Source organism: Pimephales promelas, chromosome 13, assembly GCF_988280905.1.
Source record: "Pimephales promelas chromosome 13, fPimPro1.hap1.1, whole genome shotgun sequence".
In the NCBI taxonomy this organism is placed as follows: Eukaryota; Metazoa; Chordata; class Actinopteri; order Cypriniformes; family Leuciscidae; genus Pimephales; species Pimephales promelas.
In genome coordinates, this window is record NC_142781.1 from 7,311,288 (window position 1) to 7,328,577 (window position 17,290).

The 17,290-nt window shown below is 42.9% G+C and overlaps 38 non-coding genes across 38 annotated transcripts; all 38 read left to right on the forward strand.

Annotated features, from left to right (window-relative positions):
- The first annotated feature begins 51 nt into the window (after positions 1-51).
- On the forward strand, positions 52-124 carry trnav-cac (transfer RNA valine (anticodon CAC)). Its single transcript has one exon. It is a non-coding gene; the product is annotated as a tRNA-Val (tRNA).
- Positions 125-389: 265 nt separating this feature from the next.
- On the forward strand, positions 390-462 carry trnav-uac (transfer RNA valine (anticodon UAC)). The gene has a single exon. It is a non-coding gene; the product is annotated as a tRNA-Val (tRNA).
- A 219-nt stretch (positions 463-681) lies between these two features.
- trnav-aac (transfer RNA valine (anticodon AAC)) lies at positions 682-754 on the forward strand. The gene has a single exon. It is a non-coding gene; the product is annotated as a tRNA-Val (tRNA).
- A 123-nt stretch (positions 755-877) lies between these two features.
- Positions 878-950, forward strand: trnav-cac (transfer RNA valine (anticodon CAC)). Its single transcript has one exon. It is a non-coding gene; the product is annotated as a tRNA-Val (tRNA).
- A 1,091-nt stretch (positions 951-2,041) lies between these two features.
- Positions 2,042-2,114, forward strand: trnav-uac (transfer RNA valine (anticodon UAC)). The gene has a single exon. It is a non-coding gene; the product is annotated as a tRNA-Val (tRNA).
- A 415-nt stretch (positions 2,115-2,529) lies between these two features.
- Positions 2,530-2,602, forward strand: trnav-cac (transfer RNA valine (anticodon CAC)). Its single transcript has one exon. It is a non-coding gene; the product is annotated as a tRNA-Val (tRNA).
- A 265-nt stretch (positions 2,603-2,867) lies between these two features.
- trnav-uac (transfer RNA valine (anticodon UAC)) lies at positions 2,868-2,940 on the forward strand. The gene has a single exon. It is a non-coding gene; the product is annotated as a tRNA-Val (tRNA).
- Positions 2,941-3,159: 219 nt separating this feature from the next.
- On the forward strand, positions 3,160-3,232 carry trnav-aac (transfer RNA valine (anticodon AAC)). The gene has a single exon. It is a non-coding gene; the product is annotated as a tRNA-Val (tRNA).
- A 123-nt stretch (positions 3,233-3,355) lies between these two features.
- On the forward strand, positions 3,356-3,428 carry trnav-cac (transfer RNA valine (anticodon CAC)). Its single transcript has one exon. It is a non-coding gene; the product is annotated as a tRNA-Val (tRNA).
- A 557-nt stretch (positions 3,429-3,985) lies between these two features.
- Positions 3,986-4,058, forward strand: trnav-aac (transfer RNA valine (anticodon AAC)). The gene has a single exon. It is a non-coding gene; the product is annotated as a tRNA-Val (tRNA).
- Positions 4,059-4,181: 123 nt separating this feature from the next.
- trnav-cac (transfer RNA valine (anticodon CAC)) lies at positions 4,182-4,254 on the forward strand. The gene has a single exon. It is a non-coding gene; the product is annotated as a tRNA-Val (tRNA).
- A 557-nt stretch (positions 4,255-4,811) lies between these two features.
- On the forward strand, positions 4,812-4,884 carry trnav-aac (transfer RNA valine (anticodon AAC)). Its single transcript has one exon. It is a non-coding gene; the product is annotated as a tRNA-Val (tRNA).
- A 123-nt stretch (positions 4,885-5,007) lies between these two features.
- trnav-cac (transfer RNA valine (anticodon CAC)) lies at positions 5,008-5,080 on the forward strand. Its single transcript has one exon. It is a non-coding gene; the product is annotated as a tRNA-Val (tRNA).
- A 265-nt stretch (positions 5,081-5,345) lies between these two features.
- Positions 5,346-5,418, forward strand: trnav-uac (transfer RNA valine (anticodon UAC)). The gene has a single exon. It is a non-coding gene; the product is annotated as a tRNA-Val (tRNA).
- A 219-nt stretch (positions 5,419-5,637) lies between these two features.
- trnav-aac (transfer RNA valine (anticodon AAC)) lies at positions 5,638-5,710 on the forward strand. Its single transcript has one exon. It is a non-coding gene; the product is annotated as a tRNA-Val (tRNA).
- Positions 5,711-5,833: 123 nt separating this feature from the next.
- trnav-cac (transfer RNA valine (anticodon CAC)) lies at positions 5,834-5,906 on the forward strand. Its single transcript has one exon. It is a non-coding gene; the product is annotated as a tRNA-Val (tRNA).
- A 557-nt stretch (positions 5,907-6,463) lies between these two features.
- On the forward strand, positions 6,464-6,536 carry trnav-aac (transfer RNA valine (anticodon AAC)). The gene has a single exon. It is a non-coding gene; the product is annotated as a tRNA-Val (tRNA).
- A 753-nt stretch (positions 6,537-7,289) lies between these two features.
- Positions 7,290-7,362, forward strand: trnav-aac (transfer RNA valine (anticodon AAC)). Its single transcript has one exon. It is a non-coding gene; the product is annotated as a tRNA-Val (tRNA).
- Positions 7,363-7,485: 123 nt separating this feature from the next.
- Positions 7,486-7,558, forward strand: trnav-cac (transfer RNA valine (anticodon CAC)). The gene has a single exon. It is a non-coding gene; the product is annotated as a tRNA-Val (tRNA).
- Positions 7,559-8,115: 557 nt separating this feature from the next.
- trnav-aac (transfer RNA valine (anticodon AAC)) lies at positions 8,116-8,188 on the forward strand. The gene has a single exon. It is a non-coding gene; the product is annotated as a tRNA-Val (tRNA).
- Positions 8,189-8,941: 753 nt separating this feature from the next.
- On the forward strand, positions 8,942-9,014 carry trnav-aac (transfer RNA valine (anticodon AAC)). Its single transcript has one exon. It is a non-coding gene; the product is annotated as a tRNA-Val (tRNA).
- A 123-nt stretch (positions 9,015-9,137) lies between these two features.
- Positions 9,138-9,210, forward strand: trnav-cac (transfer RNA valine (anticodon CAC)). The gene has a single exon. It is a non-coding gene; the product is annotated as a tRNA-Val (tRNA).
- Positions 9,211-9,475: 265 nt separating this feature from the next.
- On the forward strand, positions 9,476-9,548 carry trnav-uac (transfer RNA valine (anticodon UAC)). Its single transcript has one exon. It is a non-coding gene; the product is annotated as a tRNA-Val (tRNA).
- A 415-nt stretch (positions 9,549-9,963) lies between these two features.
- trnav-cac (transfer RNA valine (anticodon CAC)) lies at positions 9,964-10,036 on the forward strand. Its single transcript has one exon. It is a non-coding gene; the product is annotated as a tRNA-Val (tRNA).
- Positions 10,037-10,593: 557 nt separating this feature from the next.
- Positions 10,594-10,666, forward strand: trnav-aac (transfer RNA valine (anticodon AAC)). Its single transcript has one exon. It is a non-coding gene; the product is annotated as a tRNA-Val (tRNA).
- Positions 10,667-10,789: 123 nt separating this feature from the next.
- trnav-cac (transfer RNA valine (anticodon CAC)) lies at positions 10,790-10,862 on the forward strand. Its single transcript has one exon. It is a non-coding gene; the product is annotated as a tRNA-Val (tRNA).
- Positions 10,863-11,615: 753 nt separating this feature from the next.
- trnav-cac (transfer RNA valine (anticodon CAC)) lies at positions 11,616-11,688 on the forward strand. The gene has a single exon. It is a non-coding gene; the product is annotated as a tRNA-Val (tRNA).
- A 265-nt stretch (positions 11,689-11,953) lies between these two features.
- Positions 11,954-12,026, forward strand: trnav-uac (transfer RNA valine (anticodon UAC)). The gene has a single exon. It is a non-coding gene; the product is annotated as a tRNA-Val (tRNA).
- A 415-nt stretch (positions 12,027-12,441) lies between these two features.
- Positions 12,442-12,514, forward strand: trnav-cac (transfer RNA valine (anticodon CAC)). Its single transcript has one exon. It is a non-coding gene; the product is annotated as a tRNA-Val (tRNA).
- Positions 12,515-12,779: 265 nt separating this feature from the next.
- On the forward strand, positions 12,780-12,852 carry trnav-uac (transfer RNA valine (anticodon UAC)). The gene has a single exon. It is a non-coding gene; the product is annotated as a tRNA-Val (tRNA).
- A 219-nt stretch (positions 12,853-13,071) lies between these two features.
- trnav-aac (transfer RNA valine (anticodon AAC)) lies at positions 13,072-13,144 on the forward strand. The gene has a single exon. It is a non-coding gene; the product is annotated as a tRNA-Val (tRNA).
- Positions 13,145-14,723: 1,579 nt separating this feature from the next.
- trnav-aac (transfer RNA valine (anticodon AAC)) lies at positions 14,724-14,796 on the forward strand. Its single transcript has one exon. It is a non-coding gene; the product is annotated as a tRNA-Val (tRNA).
- Positions 14,797-14,919: 123 nt separating this feature from the next.
- trnav-cac (transfer RNA valine (anticodon CAC)) lies at positions 14,920-14,992 on the forward strand. Its single transcript has one exon. It is a non-coding gene; the product is annotated as a tRNA-Val (tRNA).
- A 557-nt stretch (positions 14,993-15,549) lies between these two features.
- Positions 15,550-15,622, forward strand: trnav-aac (transfer RNA valine (anticodon AAC)). Its single transcript has one exon. It is a non-coding gene; the product is annotated as a tRNA-Val (tRNA).
- A 123-nt stretch (positions 15,623-15,745) lies between these two features.
- Positions 15,746-15,818, forward strand: trnav-cac (transfer RNA valine (anticodon CAC)). Its single transcript has one exon. It is a non-coding gene; the product is annotated as a tRNA-Val (tRNA).
- Positions 15,819-16,375: 557 nt separating this feature from the next.
- Positions 16,376-16,448, forward strand: trnav-aac (transfer RNA valine (anticodon AAC)). Its single transcript has one exon. It is a non-coding gene; the product is annotated as a tRNA-Val (tRNA).
- A 123-nt stretch (positions 16,449-16,571) lies between these two features.
- trnav-cac (transfer RNA valine (anticodon CAC)) lies at positions 16,572-16,644 on the forward strand. The gene has a single exon. It is a non-coding gene; the product is annotated as a tRNA-Val (tRNA).
- A 557-nt stretch (positions 16,645-17,201) lies between these two features.
- trnav-aac (transfer RNA valine (anticodon AAC)) lies at positions 17,202-17,274 on the forward strand. Its single transcript has one exon. It is a non-coding gene; the product is annotated as a tRNA-Val (tRNA).
- The last annotated feature ends 16 nt before the right edge of the window (positions 17,275-17,290 follow it).

Genomic DNA, 17,290 nt, shown 5'->3' on the forward strand with positions numbered 1-17,290 from the left:
ACTTTTTAACAAGCCTGCACCAGAAGATTTCTGTCTGCACATAAAGGGCTTGTTTCCGTAGTGTAGTGGTTATCACGTTCGCCTCACACGCGAAAGGTCCCCAGTTCGAAACTGGGCGGAAACTGTGGATGGTCTTTGCTAACATTTTTCAGTGGTTTTCTGTTGAGCGGGTCAGAACACTTGCAGGGCGATTTGCGGTGTAAATTCTTTAGAAAAGGACTAAAACAAAACAAATGACCATTGAAGTTTCCTGTAGAGTAATAAAAAATGTTTAGTCTGCCAACAAAAATAGCAGCTTTTTGCCATTTTAAGGACAGTGGGCAGTCTATCGTTTCAGTCGCTTTTGAACAAGCGTACGCTAAAAGAGGTCGGACTGTCTTCCAAGATAAGTTTCCGTAGTGTAGTGGTTATCACGTTCGCTTTACACGCGAAAGGTCCTCAGTTCGAAACTGGGCGGAAACAAGTAAAGGGGTTCTTAATATACGTGCTGAAATTCGCAACAAAGTTTTTGGACTATTGAAATTAGGTGAGGGCAATTGTACCAAAGAGCTGTAGGCAGACTGCCATTCCGAATGAGCTCTTATCTGTTGTTTGTGGAATTTAAACAGCTTGTCACAATGCTTGCAGGAAAGATTATGGGATGGAGCCATTTTCAAAAAAGCACATATCTTACATAAGGAGGTTTCTGTAGTGTAGTGGTGATCACGTTCGCCTAACACGCGAAAGGGCCTCGGTTCGAAACCGAGCAGAAACAGCAATTGGCTTTTGGCAGAAAATTTAAACTGTTTGCCACAACAGGAGGGCTCAGCTCACTTTTCCTTTGTACACTTTTTAACAAGCCTGCACCAGAAGATTTCTGTCTGCACATAAAGGGCTTGTTTCCGTAGTGTAGTGGTTATCACGTTCGCCTCACACGCGAAAGGTCCCCAGTTCGAAACTGGGCGGAAACTGTGGATGGTCTTTGCTAACATTTTTCAGTGGTTTTCTGTAGAGCAGGTCAGAACACTTGCAGGGCGATTTGCGGTGTAAATTCTTTAGAAAAGGACTAAAACAAAACAAATGACCATTGAAGTTTCCTGTAGAGTAATAAAAAATGTTAAGTCTGCCAACAAAAATAGCAGCTTTTTGCCATTTTAAGGACAGTGGGCAGTCTATCGTTTCAGTCGCTTTTGAACAAGCGCACGCTAAAAGAGGTCGGACTGTCTTCCAAGTTAAGTTTCCGTAGTGTAGTGGTTATCACGTTCGCTTTACACGCGAAAGGTCCTCAGTCCGAAACTGGGCGGAAACAAGTAAAGGGGATTTTAATATACGTGCTGAAATTCGCAACAAAGTTTTTGGACTATTGAAATTAGGTGAGGGCAATTGTACCAAAGAGCTGTAGGCAGACTGCCATTCCGAATGAGCTCTTATCTGTTGTTTGTGGAATTTAAACAGCTTGTCACAATGCTTGCAGGAAAGATTATGGGATGGAGCCATTTTCGAAAAAGCACATGTCTTACATAAGGAGGTTTCTGTAGTGTAGTGGTGATCACGTTCGCCTAACACGCGAAAGGGCTTCGGTTCGAAACCGAGCAGAAACAGCAATTGGCTTTTGGCAGAAAATTTAAACTGTTTGCCACAACAGGAGGGCTCAGCTCACTTTCCTTTGTACACTTTTTAACAAGCCTGCACCAGAAGATTTCTGTCTGCACATAAAGGGCTTGTTTCCGTAGTGTGGTGGTTATCACGTTCGCCTCACACGCGAAAGGTCCCCAGTTCGAAACTGGGCGGAAACTGTGGATGGTCTTTGCTAACATTTTTTCAGTGGTTTTCTGTTGAGCGGGTCAGAACACTTGCAGGGCGATTTGTGGTGTAAATTCTTTAGAAAAGGACTAAAACAAAACAAATGACCATTGAAGTTTCCTGTAGAGTAATAAAAAATGTTTAGTCTGCCAACAAAAATAGCAGCTTTTTGCCATTTTAAGGACAGTGGGCAGTCTATCGTTTCAGTCGCTTTTGAACAAGCGTACGCTAAAAGAGGTCGGACTGTCTTCCAAGATAAGTTTCCGTAGTGTAGTGGTTATCACGTTCGCTTTACACGCGAAAGGTCCTCAGTTCGAAACTGGGCGGAAACAAGTAAAGGGGTTTTTAATATACGTGCTGAAATTCGCAACAAATTTTTGGGACTATTGAAATTAGGTGAGGGCACTTGTACCAAAGAGCTATAGGCAGACTGCCATTCCGAATGAGCTCTTATCTGTTGTTTGTGGAATTTAAACAGCTTGTCACAATGCTTGCAGGAAAGATTATGGGATGGAGCCATTTTCGAAAAAGCACATATCTTACATAAGGAGGTTTCTGTAGTGTAGTGGTGATCACCTTCGCCTAACACGCGAAAGGGCCTCGGTTCGAAACCGAGCAGAAACAGCAATTGGCTTTTGGCAGAAAATTTAAACTGTTTGCCACAACAGGAGGGCTCAGCGCACTTTTCCTTTGTACACTTTTTAACAAGCCTGCACCAGAAGATTTCTGTCTGCACATAAAGGGCTTGTTTCCGTAGTGTAGTGGTTATCACGTTCGCCTCACACGCGAAAGGTCCCCAGTTCGAAACTGGGCGGAAACTGTGGATGGTCTTTGCTAACATTTTTCAGTGGTTTTCTGTTGAGCGGGTCAGAACACTTGCAGGGCGATTTGCGGTGTAAATTCTTTAGAAAAGGACTAAAACAAAACAAATGACCATTGAAGTTTCCTGTAGAGTAATAAAAAATGTTTAGTCTGCCAACAAAAATAGCAGCTTTTTGCCATTTTAAGGACAGTGGGCAGTCTATCGTTTCAGTCGCTTTTGAACAAGCGTACGCTAAAAGAGGTCGGACTGTCTTCCAAGATAAGTTTCCGTAGTGTAGTGGTTATCACGTTCGCTTTACACGCGAAAGGTCCTCAGTTCGAAACTGGGCGGAAACAAGTAAAGGGGTTCTTAATATACGTGCTGAAATTCGCAACAAAGTTTTTGGACTATTGAAATTAGGTGAGGGCAATTGTACCAAAGAGCTGTAGGCAGACTGCCATTCCGAATGAGCTCTTATCTGTTGTTTGTGGAATTTAAACAGCTTGTCACAATGCTTGCAGGAAAGATTATGGGATGGAGCCATTTTCAAAAAAGCACATATCTTACATAAGGAGGTTTCTGTAGTGTAGTGGTGATCACGTTCGCCTAACACGCGAAAGGGCCTCGGTTCGAAACCGAGCAGAAACAGCAATTGGCTTTTGGCAGAAAATTTAAACTGTTTGCCACAACAGGAGGGCTCAGCTCACTTTTCCTTTGTACACTTTTTAACAAGCCTGCACCAGAAGATTTCTGTCTGCACATAAAGGGCTTGTTTCCGTAGTGTAGTGGTTATCACGTTCGCCTCACACGCGAAAGGTCCCCAGTTCGAAACTGGGCGGAAACTGTGGATGGTCTTTGCTAACATTTTTCAGTGGTTTTCTGTAGAGCAGGTCAGAACACTTGCAGGGCGATTTGCGGTGTAAATTCTTTAGAAAAGGACTAAAACAAAACAAATGACCATTGAAGTTTCCTGTAGAGTAATAAAAAATGTTAAGTCTGCCAACAAAAATAGCAGCTTTTTGCCATTTTAAGGACAGTGGGCAGTCTATCGTTTCAGTCGCTTTTGAACAAGCGCACGCTAAAAGAGGTCGGACTGTCTTCCAAGTTAAGTTTCCGTAGTGTAGTGGTTATCACGTTCGCTTTACACGCGAAAGGTCCTCAGTCCGAAACTGGGCGGAAACAAGTAAAGGGGATTTTAATATACGTGCTGAAATTCGCAACAAAGTTTTTGGACTATTGAAATTAGGTGAGGGCAATTGTACCAAAGAGCTGTAGGCAGACTGCCATTCCGAATGAGCTCTTGTCTGTTGTTTGTGGAATTTAAACAGCTTGTCACAATGCTTGCAGGAAAGATTATGGGATGGAGCCATTTTCGAAAAAGCACATGTCTTACATAAGGAGGTTTCTGTAGTGTAGTGGTGATCACGTTCGCCTAACACGCGAAAGGGCCTCGGTTCGAAACCGAGCAGAAACAGCAATTGGCTTTTGGCAGAAAATTTAAACTGTTTGCCACAACAGGAGGGCTCAGCTCACTTTTCCTTTGTACACTTTTTAACAAGCCTGCACCAGAAGATTTCTGTCTGCACATAAAGGGCTTGTTTCCGTAGTGTAGTGGTTATCACGTTCGCCTCACACGCGAAAGGTCCCCAGTTCGAAACTGGGCGGAAACTGTGGATGGTCTTTGCTAACATTTTTTCAGTGGTTTTCTGTTGAGCGGGTCAGAACACTTGCAGGGCGTTTGTGGTGTAAATTCTTTAGAAAAGGACTAAAACAAAACAAATGACCATTGAAGTTTCCTGTAGAGTAATAAAAAATGTTTAGTCTGCCAACAAAAATAGCAGCTTTTTGCCATTTTAAGGACAGTGGGCAGTCTATCGTTTCAGTCGCTTTTGAACAAGCGTACGCTAAAAGAGGTCGGACTGTCTTCCAATTTAAGTTTCCGTAGTGTAGTGGTTATCACGTTGGCTTTACACGCGAAAGGTCCTCATTTCGAAACTGGGCGGAAACAAGTAAAGGGGTATTTAATATTCATGCTGAAATTCGCAACAAAGTTTTTGGACTATTGAAATTAGGTGAGGGCAATTGTACCAAAGAGCTGTAGGCAGACTGCCATTCCGAATGAGCTCTTATCTGTTATTTGTGGAATTTAAACAGCTTGTCACAATGCTTGCAGGAAAGATTATGGGATGGAGCCATTTTCGAAAAAGCACATGTCTTACATAAGGAGGTTTCTGTAGTGTAGTGGTGATCACGTTCGCCTAACACGCGAAAGGGCCTCGGTTCGAAACCGAGCAGAAACAGCATTTGGCTTTTGGCAGAAAATTTTAACTGTTTGCCACAACAGGAGGGCTCAGCTCACTTTTCCTTGGTACACTTTTTAACAAGCCTGCACCAGAAGATTTCTGTCTGCACCTAAAGGGCTTGTTTCCGTAGTGTAGTGGTTATCACGTTCGCCTCACACGCGAAAGGTCCCCAGTTCGAAACTGGGCGGAAACTGTGGATGGTCTTTGCTAACATTTTTTCAGTGGTTTTCTGTTGAGCGGGTCAGAACACTTGCAGGGCGTTTGTGGTGTAAATTCTTTAGAAAAGGACTAAAACAAAACAAATGACCATTGAAGTTTCCTGTAGAGTAATAAAAAATGTTTAGTCTGCCAACAAAAATAGCAGCTTTTTGCCATTTTAAGGACAGTGGGCAGTCTATCGTTTCAGTCGCTTTTGAACAAGCGTACGCTAAAAGAGGTCGGACTGTCTTCCAAGATAAGTTTCCGTAGTGTAGTGGTTATCACGTTCGCTTTACACGCGAAATGTCCTCAGTTCGAAACTGGGCGGAAACAAGTAAAGGGGTTTTTAATATACGTGCTGAAATTCGCAACAAAGTTTTTGGACTATTGAAATTAGGTGAGGGCAATTGTACCAAAGAGCTGTAGGCAGACTGCCATTCCGAATGAGCTCTTATCTGTTATTTGTGGAATTTAAACAGCTTGTCACAATGCTTGCAGGAAAGATTATGGGATGGAGCCATTTTCGAAAAAGCACATGTCTTACATAAGGAGGTTTCTGTAGTGTAGTGGTGATCACGTTCGCCTAACACGCGAAAGGGCCTCGGTTCGAAACCGAGCAGAAACAGCAATTGGCTTTTGGCAGAAAATTTTAACTGTTTGCCACAACAGGAGGGCTCAGCTCACTTTTCCTTGGTACACTTTTTAACAAGCCTGCACCAGAAGATTTCTGTCTGCACCTAAAGGGCTTGTTTCCGTAGTGTAGTGGTTATCACGTTCGCCTCACACGCGAAAGGTCCCCAGTTCGAAACTGGGCGGAAACTGTGGATGGTCTTTGCTAACATTTTTTCAGTGGTTTTCTGTTGAGCGGGTCAGAACACTTGCAGGGCGTTTGTGGTGTAAATTCTTTAGAAAAGGACTAAAACAAAACAAATGACCATTGAAGTTTCCTGTAGAGTAATAAAAAATGTTAAGTCTGCCAACAAAAATAGCAGCTTTTTGCCATTTTAAGGACAGTGGGCAGTCTATCGTTTCAGTCGCTTTTGAACAAGCGCACGCTAAAAGAGGTCGGACTGTCTTCCAAGTTAAGTTTCCGTAGTGTAGTGGTTATCACGTTCGCTTTACACGCGAAAGGTCCTCAGTCCGAAACTGGGCGGAAACAAGTAAAGGGGATTTTAATATACGTGCTGAAATTCGCAACCAAGTTTTTGGACTATTGAAATTAGGTGAGGGCAATTGTACCAAAGAGCTGTAGGCAGACTGCCATTCCGAATGAGCTCTTATCTGTTGTTTGTGGAATTTAAACAGCTTGTCACAATGCTTGCAGGAAAGATTATGGGATGGAGCCATTTTCGAAAAAGCACATGTCTTACATAAGGAGGTTTCTGTAGTGTAGTGGTGATCACGTTCGCCTAACACGCGAAAGGGCCTCGGTTCGAAACCGAGCAGAAACAGCAATTGGCTTTTGGCAGAAAATTTAAACTGTTTGCCACAACAGGAGGGCTCAGCTCACTTTTCCTTTGTACACTTTTTAACAAGCCTGCACCAGAAGATTTCTGTCTGCACATAAAGGGCTTGTTTCCGTAGTGTAGTGGTTATCACGTTCGCCTCACACGCGAAAGGTCCTCAGTTCGAAACTGGGCGGAAACTGTGGTTGGTCTTTGCTAACATTTTTTCAGTGGTTTTCTGTTGAGCGGGTCAGAACACTTGCAGGGCGTTTGTGGTGTAAATTCTTTAGAAAAGGACTAAAACAAAACAAATGACCATTGAAGTTTCCTGTAGAGTAATAAAAAATGTTTAGTCTGCCAACAAAAATAGCAGCTTTTTGCCATTTTAAGGACAGTGGGCAGTCTATCGTTTCAGTCGCTTTTGAACAAGCGTACGCTAAAAGAGGTCGGACTGTCTTCCAATTTAAGTTTCCGTAGTGTAGTGGTTATCACGTTGGCTTTACACGCGAAAGGTCCTCATTTCGAAACTGGGCGGAAACAAGTAAAGGGGTATTTAATATTCATGCTGAAATTCGCAACAAAGTTTTTGGACTATTGAAATTAGGTGAGGGCAATTGTACCAAAGAGCTGTAGGCAGACTGCCATTCCGAATGAGCTCTTATCTGTTATTTGTGGAATTTAAACAGCTTGTCACAATGCTTGCAGGAAAGATTATGGGATGGAGCCATTTTCGAAAAAGCACATGTCTTACATAAGGAGGTTTCTGTAGTGTAGTGGTGATCACGTTCGCCTAACACGCGAAAGGGCCTCGGTTCGAAACCGAGCAGAAACAGCAATTGGCTTTTGGCAGAAAATTTTAACTGTTTGCCACAACAGGAGGGCTCAGCTCACTTTTCCTTGGTACACTTTTTAACAAGCCTGCACCAGAAGATTTCTGTCTGCACCTAAAGGGCTTGTTTCCGTAGTGTAGTGGTTATCACGTTCGCCTCACACGCGAAAGGTCCCCAGTTCGAAACTGGGCGGAAACTGTGGATGGTCTTTGCTAACATTTTTTCAGTGGTTTTCTGTTGAGCGGGTCAGAACACTTGCAGGGCGTTTGTGGTGTAAATTCTTTAGAAAAGGACTAAAACAAAACAAATGACCATTGAAGTTTCCTGTAGAGTAATAAAAAATGTTAAGTCTGCCAACAAAAATAGCAGCTTTTTGCCATTTTAAGGACAGTGGGCAGTCTATCGTTTCAGTCGCTTTTGAACAAGCGCACGCTAAAAGAGGTCGGACTGTCTTCCAAGTTAAGTTTCCGTAGTGTAGTGGTTATCACGTTCGCTTTACACGCGAAAGGTCCTCAGTCCGAAACTGGGCGGAAACAAGTAAAGGGGATTTTAATATACGTGCTGAAATTCGCAACCAAGTTTTTGGACTATTGAAATTAGGTGAGGGCAATTGTACCAAAGAGCTGTAGGCAGACTGCCATTCCGAATGAGCTCTTATCTGTTGTTTGTGGAATTTAAACAGCTTGTCACAATGCTTGCAGGAAAGATTATGGGATGGAGCCATTTTCGAAAAAGCACATGTCTTACATAAGGAGGTTTCTGTAGTGTAGTGGTGATCACGTTCGCCTAACACGCGAAAGGGCCTCGGTTCGAAACCGAGCAGAAACAGCAATTGGCTTTTGGCAGAAAATTTAAACTGTTTGCCACAACAGGAGGGCTCAGCTCACTTTTCCTTTGTACACTTTTTAACAAGCCTGCACCAGAAGATTTCTGTCTGCACATAAAGGGCTTGTTTCCGTAGTGTAGTGGTTATCACGTTCGCCTCACACGCGAAAGGTCCTCAGTTCGAAACTGGGCGGAAACTGTGGTTGGTCTTTGCTAACATTTTTTCAGTGGTTTTCTGTTGAGCGGGTCAGAACACTTGCAGGGCGTTTGTGGTGTAAATTCTTTAGAAAAGGACTAAAACAAAACAAATGACCATTGAAGTTTCCTGTAGAGTAATAAAAAATGTTTAGTCTGCCAACAAAAATAGCAGCTTTTTGCCATTTTAAGGACAGTGGGCAGTCTATCGTTTCAGTCGCTTTTGAACAAGCGTACGCTAAAAGAGGTCGGACTGTCTTCCAATTTAAGTTTCCGTAGTGTAGTGGTTATCACGTTGGCTTTACACGCGAAAGGTCCTCATTTCGAAACTGGGCGGAAACAAGTAAAGGGGTATTTAATATTCATGCTGAAATTCGCAACAAAGTTTTTGGACTATTGAAATTAGGTGAGGGCAATTGTACCAAAGAGCTGTAGGCAGACTGCCATTCCGAATGAGCTCTTATCTGTTATTTGTGGAATTTAAACAGCTTGTCACAATGCTTGCAGGAAAGATTATGGGATGGAGCCATTTTCGAAAAAGCACATGTCTTACATAAGGAGGTTTCTGTAGTGTAGTGGTGATCACGTTCGCCTAACACGCGAAAGGGCCTCGGTTCGAAACCGAGCAGAAACAGCAATTGGCTTTTGGCAGAAAATTTTAACTGTTTGCCACAACAGGAGGGCTCAGCTCACTTTTCCTTGGTACACTTTTTAACAAGCCTGCACCAGAAGATTTCTGTCTGCACCTAAAGGGCTTGTTTCCGTAGTGTAGTGGTTATCACGTTCGCCTCACACGCGAAAGGTCCCCAGTTCGAAACTGGGCGGAAACTGTGGATGGTCTTTGCTAACATTTTTTCAGTGGTTTTCTGTTGAGCGGGTCAGAACACTTGCAGGGCGTTTGTGGTGTAAATTCTTTAGAAAAGGACTAAAACAAAACAAATGACCATTGAAGTTTCCTGTAGAGTAATAAAAAATGTTTAGTCTGCCAACAAAAATAGCAGCTTTTTGCCATTTTAAGGACAGTGGGCAGTCTATCGTTTCAGTCGCTTTTGAACAAGTGTACGCTAAAAGAGGTCGGACTGTCTTCCAAGATAAGTTTCCGTAGTGTAGTGGTTATCACGTTCGCTTTACACGCGAAATGTCCTCAGTTCGAAACTGGGCGGAAACAAGTAAAGGGGTTTTTAATATACGTGCTGAAATTCGCAACAAAGTTTTTGGACTATTGAAATTAGGTGAGGGCAATTGTACCAAAGAGCTGTAGGCAGACTGCCATTCCGAATGAGCTCTTATCTGTTGTTTGTGGAATTTAAACAGCTTGTCACAATGCTTGCAGGAAAGATTATGGGATGGAGCCATTTTCGAAAAAGCACATATCTTACATAAGGAGGTTTCTGTAGTGTAGTGGTGATCACGTTCGCCTAACACGCGAAAGGGCCTCCGTTCGAAACCGAGCAGAAACAGCAATTGGCTTTTGGCAGAAAATTTAAACTGTTTGCCACAACAGGAGGGCTCAGCTCACTTTTCCTTTGTACACTTTTTAACAAGCCTGCACCAGAAGATTTCTGTCTGCACATAAAGGGCTTGTTTCCGTAGTGTAGTGGTTATCACGTTCGCCTCACACGCGAAAGGTCCCCAGTTCGAAACTGGGCGGAAACTGTGGATGATCTTTGCTAACATTTTTCAGTGGTTTTCTGTTGAGCAGGTCAGAACACTTGCAGGGCGATTTGCGGTGTAAATTCTTTAGAAAAGGACTAAAACAAAACAAATGACCATTGAAGTTTCCTGTAGAGTAATAAAAAATGTTAAGTCTGCCAACAAAAATAGCAGCTTTTTGCCATTTTAAGGACAGTGGGCAGTCTATCGTTTCAGTCGCTTTTGAACAAGCGTACGCTAAAAGAGGTCGGACTGTCTTCCAAGTTAAATTTCCGTAGTGTAGTGGTTATCACGTTCGCTGTACACGTGAAAGGTCCTCAGTTCGAAACTGGGCGGAAACAAGTAAAGGGGTTTTTAATATACGTGCTGAAATTCGCAACAAAGTTTTTGGACTATTGAAATTAGGTGAGGGCAATTGTACCAAAGAGCTGTAGGCAGACTGCCATTCCGAATGAGCTCTTATCTGTTGTTTGTGGAATTTAAACAGCTTGTCACAATGCTTGCAGGAAAGATTATGGGATGGAGCCATTTTCGAAAAAGCACATATCTTACATAAGGAGGTTTCTGTAGTGTAGTGGTGATCACGTTCGCCTAACACGCGAAAGGGCCTCGGTTCGAAACCGAGCAGAAACAGCAATTGGCTTTTGGCAGAAAATTTAAACTGTTTGCCACAACAGGAGGGCTCAGCTCACTTTTCCTTTGTACACTTTTTAACAAGCCTGCACCAGAAGATTTCTGTCTGCACATAAAGGGCTTGTTTCCGTAGTGTAGTGGTTATCACGTTCGCCTCACACGCGAAAGGTCCCCAGTTCGAAACTGGGCGGAAACTGTGGATGGTCTTTGCTAACATTTTTCAGTGGTTTTCTGTTGAGCAGGTCAGAACACTTGCAGGGCGATTTGCGGTGTAAATTCTTTAGAAAAGGACTAAAACAAAACAAATGACCATTGAAGTTTCCTGTAGAGTAATAAAAAATGTTTAGTCTGCCAACAAAAATAGCAGCTTTTTGCCATTTTAAGGACAGTGGGCAGTCTATCGTTTCAGTCGCTTTTGAACAAGCGTACGCTAAAAGAGGTCGGACTGTCTCCCAAGTTAAGTTTCCGTAGTGTAGTGGTTATCACGGTCGCTTTACACGCGAAAGGTCCTCAGTTCGAAACTGGGCGGAAACAAGTAAAGGGGTTTTTAATATACGTGCTGAAATTCGCAACAAATTTTTTGGACTATTGAAATTAGGTGAGGGCAATTGTACCAAAGAGCTGTAGGCAGACTGCCATTCCGAATGAGCTCTTATCTGTTGTTTGTGGAATTTAAACAGCTTGTCACAATGCTTGCAGGAAAGATTATGGGATGGAGCCATTTTCGAAAAAGCACATATCTTACATAAGGAGGTTTCTGTAGTGTAGTGGTGATCACCTTCGCCTAACACGCGAAAGGGCCTCGGTTCGAAACCGAGCAGAAACAGCAATTGGCTTTTGGCAGAAAATTTAAACTGTTTGCCACAACAGGAGGGCTCAGCGCACTTTTCCTTTGTACACTTTTTAACAAGCCTGCACCAGAAGATTTCTGTCTGCACATAAAGGGCTTGTTTCCGTAGTGTAGTGGTTATCACGTTCGCCTCACACGCGAAAGGTCCCCAGTTCGAAACTGGGCGGAAACTGTGGATGGTCTTTGCTAACATTTTTCAGTGGTTTTCTGTTGAGCAGGTCAGAACACTTGCAGGGCGATTTGCGGTGTAAATTCTTTAGAAAAGGACTAAAACAAAACAAATGACCATTGAAGTTTCCTGTAGAGTAATAAAAAATGTTAAGTCTGCCAACAAAAATAGCAGCTTTTTGCCATTTTAAGGACAGTGGGCAGTCTATCGTTTCAGTCGCTTTTGAACAAGCGTACGCTAAAAGAGGTCGGACTGTCTTCCAAGTTAAGTTTCCGTAGTGTAGTGGTTATCACGTTCGCTTTACACGCGAAAGGTCCTCAGTTCGAAACTGGGCGGAAACAAGTAAAGGGGTTTTTAATATACGTGCTGAAATTCGCAACAAAGTTTTTGGACTATTGAAATTAGGTGAGGGCAATTGTACCAAAGAGCTGTAGGCAGACTGCCATTCCGAATGAGCTCTTATCTGTTGTTTGTGGAATTTAAACAGCTTGTCACAATGCTTGCAGGAAAGATTATGGGATGGAGCCATTTTCGAAAAAGCACATGTCTTACATAAGGAGGTTTCTGTAGTGTAGTGGTGATCACCTTCGCCTAACACGCGAAAGGGCCTCGGTTCGAAACCGAGCAGAAACAGCAATTGGCTTTTGGCAGAAAATTTAAACTGTTTGCCACAACAGGAGGGCTCAGCGCACTTTTCCTTTGTACACTTTTTAACAAGCCTGCACCAGAAGATTTCTGTCTGCACATAAAGGGCTTGTTTCCGTAGTGTAGTGGTTATCACGTTCGCCTCACACGCGAAAGGTCCCCAGTTCGAAACTGGGCGGAAACTGTGGATGGTCTTTGCTAACATTTTTCAGTGGTTTTCTGTTGAGCAGGTCAGAACACTTGCAGGGCGATTTGCGGTGTAAATTCTTTAGAAAAGGACTAAAACAAAACAAATGACCATTGAAGTTTCCTGTAGAGTAATAAAAAATGTTAAGTCTGCCAACAAAAATAGCAGCTTTTTGCCATTTTAAGGACAGTGGGCAGTCTATCGTTTCAGTCGCTTTTGAACAAGCGTACGCTAAAAGAGGTCGGACTGTCTTCCAAGTTAAGTTTCCGTAGTGTAGTGGTTATCACGTTCGCTTTACACGCGAAAGGTCCTCAGTTCGAAACTGGGCGGAAACAAGTAAAGGGGTTTTTAATATACGTGCTGAAATTCGCAACAAAGTTTTTGGACTATTGAAATTAGGTGAGGGCAATTGTACCAAAGAGCTGTAGGCAGACTGCCATTCCGAATGAGCTCTTATCTGTTGTTTGTGGAATTTAAACAGCTTGTCACAATGCTTGCAGGAAAGATTATGGGATGGAGCCATTTTCGAAAAAGCACATGTCTTACATAAGGAGGTTTCTGTAGTGTAGTGGTGATCACGTTCGCCTAACACGCGAAAGGGCCTCGGTTCGAAACCGAGCAGAAACAGCAATTGGCTTTTGGCAGAAAATTTAAACTGTTTGCCACAACAGGAGGGCTCAGCTCACTTTTCCTTTGTACACTTTTTAACAAGCCTGCACCAGAAGATTTCTGTCTGCGCATAAAGGGCTTGTTTCCGTAGTGTAGTGGTTATCACGTTTGCCTCACACGCGAAAGGTCCCCAGTTCGAAACTGGGTGGAAACTGTGGATGGTCTTTGCTAACATTTTTCAGTGGTTTTCTGTTGAGCAGGTGAGAACACTTGCAGGGCGATTTGCGGTGTAAATTCTTTAGAAAAGGACTAAAACAAAACAAATGACCATTGAAGTTTCCTGTAGAGTAATAAAAAATGTTAAGTCTGCCAACAAAAATAGCAGCTTTTTGCCATTTTAAGGACAGTGGGCAGTCTATCGTTTCAGTCGCTTTTGAACAAGCGTACGCTAAAAGAGGTCGGACTGTCTTCCAATTTAAGTTTCCGTAGTGTAGTGGTTATCACGTTGGCTTTACACGCGAAAGGTCCTCATTTCGAAACTGGGCGGAAACAAGTAAAGGGGTATTTAATATACATGCTGAAATTCGCAACAAAGTTTTTGGACTATTGAAATTAGGTGAGGGCAATTGTACCAAAGAGCTGTAGGCAGACTGCCATTCCGAATGAGCTCTTATCTGTTATTTGTGGAATTTAAACAGCTTGTCACAATGCTTGCAGGAAAGATTATGGGATGGAGCCATTTTCGAAAAAGCACATGTCTTACATAAGGAGGTTTCTGTAGTGTAGTGGTGATCACGTTCGCCTAACACGCGAAAGGGCCTCGGTTTGAAACCGAGCAGAAACAGCAATTGGCTTTTGGCAGAAAATTTAAACTCTTTGCCACAACAGGAGGGCTCAGCTCACTTTTCCTTGGTACACTTTTTAACAAGCCTGCACCAGAAGATTTCTGTCTGCACCTAAAGGGCTTGTTTCCGTAGTGTAGTGGTTGTCACGTTCGCCTCACACGCGAAAGGTCCCCAGTTCGAAACTGGGCGGAAACTGTGGATGGTCTTTGCTAACATTTTTTCAGTGGTTTTCTGTTGAGCGGGTCAGAACACTTGCAGGGCGTTTGTGGTGTAAATTCTTTAGAAAAGGACTAAAACAAAACAAATGACCATTGAAGTTTCCTGTAGAGTAATAAAAAATGTTTAGTCTGCCAACAAAAATAGCAGCTTTTTGCCATTTTAAGGACAGTGGGCAGTCTATCGTTTCAGTCGCTTTTGAACAAGCGTACGCTAAAAGAGGTCGGACTGTCTTCCAATTTAAGTTTCCGTAGTGTAGTGGTTATCACGTTGGCTTTACACGCGAAAGGTCCTCATTTCGAAACTGGGCGGAAACAAGTAAAGGGGTATTTAATATACATGCTGAAATTCGCAACAAAGTTTTTGGACTATTGAAATTAGGTGAGGGCAATTGTACCAAAGAGCTGTAGGCAGACTGCCATTCCGAATGAGCTCTTATCTGTTATTTGTGGAATTTAAACAGCTTGTCACAATGCTTGCAGGAAAGATTATGGGATGGAGCCATTTTCGAAAAAGCACATGTCTTACATAAGGAGGTTTCTGTAGTGTAGTGGTGATCACGTTCGCCTAACACGCGAAAGGGCCTCGGTTCGAAACCGAGCAGAAACAGCAATTGGCTTTTGGCAGAAAATTTAAACTGTTTGCCACAACAGGAGGGCTCAGCTCACTTTTCCTTGGTACACTTTTTAACAAGCCTGCACCAGAAGATTTCTGTCTGCACATAAAGGGCTTGTTTCCGTAGTGTAGTGGTTATCACGTTCGCCTCACACGCGAAAGGTCCCCAGTTCGAAACTGGGCGGAAACTGTGGATGATCTTTGCTAACATTTTTCAGTGGTTTTCTGTTGAGCAGGTCAGAACACTTGCAGGGCGATTTGCGGTGTAAATTCTTTAGAAAAGGACTAAAACAAAACAAATGACCATTGAAGTTTCCTGTAGAGTAATAAAAAATGTTAAGTCTGCCAACAAAAATAGCAGCTTTTTGCCATTTTAAGGACAGTGGGCAGTCTATCGTTTCAGTCGCTTTTGAACAAGCGTACGCTAAAAGAGGTCGGACTGTCTTCCAAGTTAAATTTCCGTAGTGTAGTGGTTATCACGTTCGCTTTACACGTGAAAGGTCCTCAGTTCGAAACTGGGCGGAAACAAGTAAAGGGGTTTTTAATATACGTGCTGAAATTCGCAACAAAGTTTTTGGACTATTGAAATTAGGTGAGGGCAATTGTACCAAAGAGCTGTAGGCAGACTGCCATTCCGAATGAGCTCTTATCTGTTGTTTGTGGAATTTAAACAGCTTGTCACAATGCTTGCAGGAAAGATTATGGGATGGAGCCATTTTCGAAAAAGCACATATCTTACATAAGGAGGTTTCTGTAGTGTAGTGGTGATCACGTTCGCCTAACACGCGAAAGGGCCTCGGTTCGAAACCGAGCAGAAACAGCAATTGGCTTTTGGCAGAAAATTTAAACTGTTTGCCACAACAGGAGGGCTCAGCTCACTTTTCCTTTGTACACTTTTTAACAAGCCTGCACCAGAAGATTTCTGTCTGCACATAAAGGGCTTGTTTCCGTAGTGTAGTGGTTATCACGTTCGCCTCACACGCGAAAGGTCCCCAGTTCGAAACTGGGCGGAAACTGTGGATGGTCTTTGCTAACATTTTTCAGTGGTTTTCTGTTGAGCAGGTCAGAACACTTGCAGGGCGATTTGCGGTGTAAATTCTTTAGAAAAGGACTAAAACAAAACAAATGACCATTGAAGTTTCCTGTAGAGTAATAAAAAATGTTTAGTCTGCCAACAAAAATAGCAGCTTTTTGCCATTTTAAGGACAGTGGGCAGTCTATCGTTTCAGTCGCTTTTGAACAAGCGTACGCTAAAAGAGGTCGGACTGTCTCCCAAGTTAAGTTTCCGTAGTGTAGTGGTTATCACGGTCGCTTTACACGCGAAAGGTCCTCAGTTCGAAACTGGGCGGAAACAAGTAAAGGGGTTTTTAATATACGTGCTGAAATTCGCAACAATTTTTTTGGACTATTGAAATTAGGTGAGGGCAACTGTACCAAAGAGCTGTAGGCAGACTGCCATTCCGAATGAGCTCTTATCTGTTGTTTGTGGAATTTAAACAGCTTGTCACAATGCTTGCAGGAAAGATTATGGGATGGAGCCATTTTCGAAAAAGCACATATCTTACATAAGGAGGTTTCTGTAGTGTAGTGGTGATCACGTTCGCCTAACACGCGAAAGGGCCTCGGTTCGAAACCGAGCAGAAACAGCAATTGGCTTTTGGCAGAAAATTTAAACTGTTTGCCACAACAGGAGGGCTCAGCTCACTTTTCCTTTGTACACTTTTTAACAAGCCTGCACCAGAAGATTTCTGTCTGCACATAAAGGGCTTGTTTCCGTAGTGTAGTGGTTATCACGTTCGCCTCACACGCGAAAGGTCCCCAGTTCGAAACTGGGCGGAAACTGTGGATGATCTTTGCTAACATTTTTCAGTGGTTTTCTGTTGAGCAGGTCAGAACACTTGCAGGGCGATTTGCGGTGTAAATTCTTTAGAAAAGGACTAAAACAAAACAAATGACCATTGAAGTTTCCTGTAGAGTAATAAAAAATGTTAAGTCTGCCAACAAAAATAGCAGCTTTTTGCCATTTTAAGGACAGTGGGCAGTCTATCGTTTCAGTCGCTTTTGAACAAGCGTACGCTAAAAGAGGTCGGACTGTCTTCCAAGTTAAATTTCCGTAGTGTAGTGGTTATCACGTTCGCTTTACACGTGAAAGGTCCTCAGTTCGAAACTGGGCGGAAACAAGTAAAGGGGTTTTTAATATACGTGCTGAAATTCGCAACAAAGTTTTTGGACTATTGAAATTAGGTGAGGGCAATTGTACCAAAGAGCTGTAGGCAGATTGCCATTCCGAATGAGCTCTTATCTGTTGTTTGTGGAATTTAAACAGCTTGTCACAATGCTTGAAGGAAAGATTATGGGATGGAGCCATTTTCGAAAAAGCACATATCTTACATAAGGAGGTTTCTGTAGTGTAGTGGTGATCACGTTCGCCTAACACGCGAAAGGGCCTCGGTTCGAAACCGAGCAGAAACAGCAATTGGCTTTTGGC